The sequence below is a fragment of the Cervus canadensis genome, chromosome 6 (assembly GCF_019320065.1).
Source record: "Cervus canadensis isolate Bull #8, Minnesota chromosome 6, ASM1932006v1, whole genome shotgun sequence".
Lineage (NCBI taxonomy): Eukaryota > Metazoa > Chordata > Mammalia > Artiodactyla > Cervidae > Cervus > Cervus canadensis.
The window spans coordinates 41649850-41656652 of NC_057391.1; the positions used below are offsets into that span (position 1 = coordinate 41649850).

The following is a 6803-nucleotide window of genomic DNA, read 5'->3' on the forward strand; positions in this document are numbered from 1 at the left end:
TTGGGGGTGGGGGGGAGGATATTATTCTTCCAGCTATCATCCAGGCAAAATTTTATAAATGAAATTTCTAGAGGTGAGGTTGAGAGTATTGAGAAAGAAAATTTAATTTATGTTAGACTGCTAGTCTTTTATCAGGGCAGGGGGAAATAAAATCTGTTGCAGCTCACTTTCTCAGATGTTTGCTATTCTTACCCACAGTTCTGCTCTTAGGGGAGGGGAGGTCTGATTTACAAAATTCAGATAGGGCATGTAAAAAGACAGAGAGCAGGAAGCAGGCGAGGCTAGGCACAGGAGGCTGCAGCGATGGCCCTGGGAGCTGCGGATCCGTGCTTCGGAGACAAAGGCGAGGTTGCCCTGAGCACATGGAGCCTGGGCACACCCCGCCGTGACTTAACAAGATGTCAGCACAAAGCAGGCATTCTGGCTGGTCACACACACTCCAGCAACTCAAATTCATCACCTCAGACCCCTGCGACCTCATCAAAGATGAGTTTCAGCTGCTGCAGGCTCAGTACCACAGTCTGAAACTTGAATGTGACAAGCTGGCCAGCAAGAAACCAGAGACGCAGCATCATTATGTGATGTACTACGAAATATCCTAGGGCCTCCCAGGTGGCTCAGTGGTGAAGAATTCTCCTGCCAATGTAGGAGATGTGGGTTCAGTCCCTGGGTCAGGAAGATCCCCAGAAGAAGGGAATGACTGGCCACTCCATTATTCTTGCCTGGAGAATCCCATGGACAGAGGAGCCTGGAGGGCTACAGTCCATGGGGTCACAAAAGAGTCGAACATGACTGAGGGATTAAGCACACGAAATATCCTGCAGCTTTAACATCAAGATGCACAAGCAAGCTGAAATCTTCAAGGGGCTGAATGGGATAAGTGCCAGGATTAATAAGCAGGTTACAGTTTCTGAGCTGAACTCCATCATCTGACAGAAACTCCAAGCCCACCAGCTTCCCAGCTGCAGGCTCTTGCCCTGCCCTGACCCCACCGCCTGGGGAAGCTACAGCCCCTTCACTGCTGGGACTTAGCATAGGCACTGTCCTCTTCTCACTGTCTGTGTTCCCTGGCTCACCTCTCCAAGGAAAACAATAATGGGCATGATGGCGGTATCCACCAGAAGGATGATGGCAGGTGAGAAGTCAGAGAGTGGGCAGCTGAGATGGGGAGGGGAGGGGGACAAAAGGGAGACAGACACGGAGAAAGAGCCAGGTTCATAGTAAGACAGGGTATGCTCAGTTCAGTTCAGTTCAGTTGCTCAGTCGTGTCTGACTCTTTGCAACCCCATGAACCACAGCACACCAGGCCTCCCTGTCCATCACCAACTCCCAGAGTCCACCCAAACCCATGTCCATTGAGTCGGTGATGCCATCCAACCATCTCATCCTTTGTCATCCCCTCCTCCTCCTGCCCTCAATCTTCCACAGCATCAAGGTCTTTTCAAATGAGTCAGCTCTTTGCATCAGGTGGCCAAAGTATTGGAGTTTCAGCTTCAGCATCAGTCCTTCCAATGAACACCCAGGACTGATCTCCTTTAGGAGGGGACTGGTTGAATCTCCTTGCAGTCCAAGGGACTCTCAAGAGTCTTCTCCAACACCACAGTTCAAAAGCATCAATTCTTCGGCACTTAGCTTTCTTTATAGTCCAACTCTCACATCCATATATGACCACTAGAAAAACCATAGCCTTGACTAGATGGACCTTTGTTGACAAAGTAATGTCTCTGCTTTTTAACATGCTGTCTAGGTTGGTCACAACTTTCCTTCCAAGGAGTAAGCGTCTTTTAATTTCATGGCTGCAATCACCATCTGCAGTGATTTGGGAGCCCCAAAAAAATAAAGTCAGCCACTGTTTCCCCATCTATTTGCCATGAAGTGATGGGACTGGATGCCATGATCTTAGTTTTCTGAATGTTGAGCTTTAAGCCAACTTTTTCACTCTCCTCTTTCACTTTCATCAAGAGGCTCTTTAGTTCCTCTTCACTTTCTGCCATAAGGGTGGTGTCATCTGCATATCTGAGGTTATTGATATTTCTCCCGGCAATCTTGATTCCAGCTTGTGCTTCCTCTGGCCCAGTGTTTCACATGAGCTACTCTGCATATAAGTTAAATAAGCAAGGTGACAATATACAGCCTTGACATACTCCTTTTCCTATTTGGAACCAGTCTGTTGTTCCACGCACAGGACTGACTAAACTATGCTAGTATTTATGGTAGCACCTGTTGGGCCCCTCGCCCTACCAATGTGCCACCCCCGACTTTGCTCCTACCCTTGACTCCTGGCCTCCCTCCTCTCCCTGTGCAGCCTGAAAGGGTGAATACCTCCTCAGGCCACAGATAAGGCAAGCTGCAGCCTAGAAGTGCAAATGGGGGGCCAGATTAGAAGGGAGCAAAACGTCTAGCAGGTCAACACCCACTGCAATTCCTGGACTCACACACGTGTAATTGACATCCTCCTGTGAGCCTCTCCTGGAACACCCCACCTCCCACCCTGTTACTCCATGCAACCACAATGTTAGCTGGCCCTGCTGCACTGGAGTCCCCATGACTCCCCCTCCTCCACACTCATCCTCCGCTACTTCCTGATGCCCACGCCCACCTGATTCTCTCCCCTCACCCAAGAAAGAAAGAGGGGTTGGGGATAGTATGTTTAGATCATGGAGCAGGATGGGGCAGGTGATGACCCGGAATTCCCTTTCTCCCCTTCCCAAATAAAGTTGTTGTTTATTTGTTGTTTATGACAAGCCGCTAAGTCATGTCCAACTCTTCGTAACCCTATGGACTGTAGCCCGCTAGGTTCCTCTGTCCATGGGATTCTCCAGGCAAGAATACTGGAGTGGGTCACTATGCCCTCCTCCAGGGGATCTTCCCGACCCAGGGATCAAACGCAAGTCTCTTGATTCTCCTGCACTGGCAGGCAGATTCTTTACCACTGCACCACCTAGGAATAAAGATGCTGCTGCTGCTAAGTCGCTTCAGTTGTGTCCGACTCTGTGTGACCCCATAAATGGCAGCCCACCAGGCTCCCCCGTCCCTGGGATTCTCCAGGCAAGAACACTGGAGTGGGTTGCCATTTCCTTCTCCAATGCGTGAAAGTGAAAAGTGAAAGTGAAGTCGCTCAGCCGACTGTTAGCAACCCCATGGACTGCACCCCCCCAGGCTCCTCCATCCATGGGATTTTCCAGGCAAGAGTAGGAATAAAGATGAGGGTACTCTAAATAAATAAATGCAATAAAAGTAAAAACCAGGAAAAAAATTTTTTTAAATCTTCCCAGAACAAAAAAAAAAAGTCTTCCCAGACAGAAGAAAATCTTGCTATTTTTTTCTCAAGGAAAAGAAGCTCCCAGTTTTATTCTTTTACAGCAAACTACTGCAATACAATTCTTAGAGAAACCCTAAGGCCCCTGGGTATTGCACGGGTGAGTATTCATTACAAGAAACAGATGATGTTCTTCTTGCAAATATTCCCTCTGCTACTTTGGAAATGTGCCATACTTACTTTCTCTTCCAAGCTAAAACTGAACTTTATATGAGAAATTTTTTTGGAGTTATTGTGCACAGAAATTATTACAGGAACAATGTCTATAACTTGCCCAGCTTTATAAAAGAAAGAAATACCTGGCTAAGAAGGGTAGGACTTTTCATCTGAGGACCCATAAATTAAATCAAAATTTGGCAATCTTGCAAATAGGCTTCCAGGTCGCCTGGCCCTAGAACCGAAGACAAGAAAAAAGTTCTCTGCAGGTCCACATACCAACCTCTCCCTCCAAATCCACCACCCATATCCCAGAACACCTCCACTTACTTTCTTGATTCCCAAGGATAGGTGAGCCAATTCAAAACACTAACATAAATTTCTCAGATCGTTATATTTGGAGATTAAACAGACTGGAAAGTTTGGGAGGGAATCTGGTAGAAAGGAGGTTGGAGAGGAGAGGACAGAATAACGGACATGAGAGCATTAGGATGGCATTCTGCAGAGACACCTTGAAGGCAGGGGTCAGGTGTACACAACAGAAAGGCACCATGATTGTTTAGAGACCTGAGGGTCAAAGAACAGGGTTCATGGGAAGCAGGAGAACAGAAAGGTCAGAGAATATCAAGTCCACATGGCACTCTGCCTCAGTCTTTTGATGGCTGACCCAAGCCCCTCCTCTGCATGTACATGGCAGATTGCTGACCCTGTCCTAGACCACTTTTCCTAAGTGGCACTGAGCAGTGTAAGGAATGGAGATGAGACGAAAGACCCTTACTCAGGCCTTGATTTCCATGGGATCCAGGCCTCAACCTTGGCTGCATCTTCTTTTCTCATTTCAAGGTTTATTTTTTTTTTAATAAAGAAAAGTCTAAGTTCTATATGTGTGTTTTACACATATGTACATGTTTAAACATGAGCATTTACATCACAATGACTTGTGGATACCATGACTCTTCCTACCATCTCTCTCACATATATCCATCTCTCACAAAAAGAATAAACCAATAAAAGATTTGGCAGTCTTTGATTTAATATTTCCTGAGTCAAGAATCTCTCTACCTGTTGAGGCTGCCCACTTCACTACTTGGCAGCATTTTGAAAAGACAACAGTGTTCCCCTTATATTGAATGAAAATATGTTTCCACAAAGCGCTGCCTTTTTGATCCTCATTCTTTCTTCTGGCTCCAAAGAATCTAATTTTCATTCTATGACACAACCCTTTGGATATCTGAAGAAGGCAATCAACTCCTCCTCTTAGAACTATCTGTCACTGTTCTGTGCATTAAGCTATCCATTGTCCACATGCCCAAATGAACTGATTAAATTGTATAAAATTTCTTAGAAAAGCCTGGGCAGACATTCTCCTGATAAATCCAACATGATAATGCTTGCTTACAACTCTTCACCTTCCATTATGCTAACTTCCTTGATTAAACGTCATAACGTGTCTTAGCTTGAAATGCTAAAACAGAAGTGTTATAGACCAGGTGGCTTAAACAATAAGGAGATACTAAAACAATTGTATAAAATTTCTTAGAAAAGCCTGGGCAGGCATTCTCCTGATAAATCCAACATGATAATGCTTGCTTACAACTCTTCACCTTCCATTATGCTAACTTCCTTGATTAAATGTCGTAACGTGTCTTAGCTTGAACTGCTAAAACAGAAGTGTTATAGACCAGGTGGCTTAAACAATAAGGAGATACAGAAGGTCCTCTTCCAGGTTGCAGACTGCCATCTTCTCACTGTATCTTCACAGGGCAGAAAGAGAGAGAGAGAGCTCTCTGGGGTCTCTTTCATTCGGGCACTGCTGCTGCTGCTGCTAAGTCACTTCAGTCTTGTCCGACTCTGTGCGACCCCATAGACCGCAGCCCACCAGGCTCTTCTGTCCCTGGGATTCTCCAGGCAAGAATACTGGAGTGGGTTGCCATTTCCTACTCCAATGCATGCATGCATGCTAAGTCACTTCAGTCGTGTCCGACTCTGTGCAACCCTATGGACAGCAGCCCACCAGGCTCCTCTGTCCACAGGATTCTCTAGGCAAGAATACTGGAGTCGGTCACAAGGGCACTAGTCCCATGAATGAGGTCTACACCCTCACGACCTGGTTACCTCCCAAAGGCCCCACCTCCTTTTCCCATTACATTGGGAGTTAGGATTTCAACGTATAAATGCTAAGGGGACACAAATAGTCCATGACACCACCACAGTATTTACATACTGCCTCCTTCTGGACTTGCTTCTACAACTCCACACTGAAGTAGAACCTCTTTTTTCTTTCTGTTTCTTTTTTATTTCCACATCACTAAGTTTCATTAGGAATTTCATTAAGGTTCAATCTCCAGGGAGGAGAGAGTCACTTAAGGGGAACAAAGCCTCCCCAGATCTCACAATGAACCACCAGCTCTATCTCTGTGGTAGGATTGCAGACCGCTTCCAGCTGCCGATCAGTATAAGGATGCAGCTTTGGTTCCACACATGGGCAGGTGAGTGGCATTCTCCCCACACCCAAAACATGAATGTCATGAAGGCCGTGAAGCTGCGGAGCTGCTTACGTGTGAGATTCCAAGAAACAGGCATGGAGGACGCGTCCACACGTTTCCTGCTATACACACCCAGGTCCCAGAGCCTCGGTTCACCCCAGTTCAACATCAAGCTTGGGTGGTCCCAGTCACACCATGGATCCCTCTCCTGCTGTGACCTGTCAGGGAACTTCAGGTAGTCACCATATCCCATGCTATCACCCAGCCAGGACTCCTCATCTTCCACCTGCATGTTATACTTCTTGGCTGTAGCAACTTGTTCTTCTAGGGTCTTGGGATAAGGCCCTGGGAGCATGTCCTTCCTGATGTAGGAGTTGTCAATGCTCCCAAAGACACCATATTTCACCCTGCCCTCTATAGCCCTCATTCTTGCAGGACCATCCCCTGACCACTGCCATCTTCATCTTCTTCCCTGGAAACTATAGACAACAATCCTAAACCAAATATCTACTTAAAATCCTATGGTTCTAATTCAAGTTTGTGGGTTTTTTCCTGACAAACAGATGAACATGATTAGCATGCTCTCTTTCCTTTAATGAATTAGATGGAACATTGATCACATTATTTTTAAGACTAATGAGTCTAAACCTTGTAAGTACATTAGAATTACTTGGAGAGCTTTTAAAAATTATGATGCCCAGGCCATATTTCAGACCATTTAAATCAGAATCTCTGGGATGGAAGTCAAGCATCAGTATTTTCAAGTACTCCCCAGATAATTCCAATATGTATCCAAGGTTGAAAACCACCCAGAAGGGGAAAAAAATGGAGGAAGAGCTCTA

The 6803-nt window shown here is 46.0% G+C and overlaps 2 pseudogenes; one reads left to right on the forward strand and one right to left on the reverse strand.

Moving 5' to 3' along the window:
* Window positions 1–398: 398 nt before the first annotated feature.
* Window positions 399–1139, forward strand: LOC122444288 (annotated as a pseudogene).
* Window positions 1140–5834: 4695 nt separating this feature from the next.
* On the reverse strand, window positions 5835–6388 carry LOC122444289 (annotated as a pseudogene).
* Window positions 6389–6803: the final 415 nt, after the last annotated feature.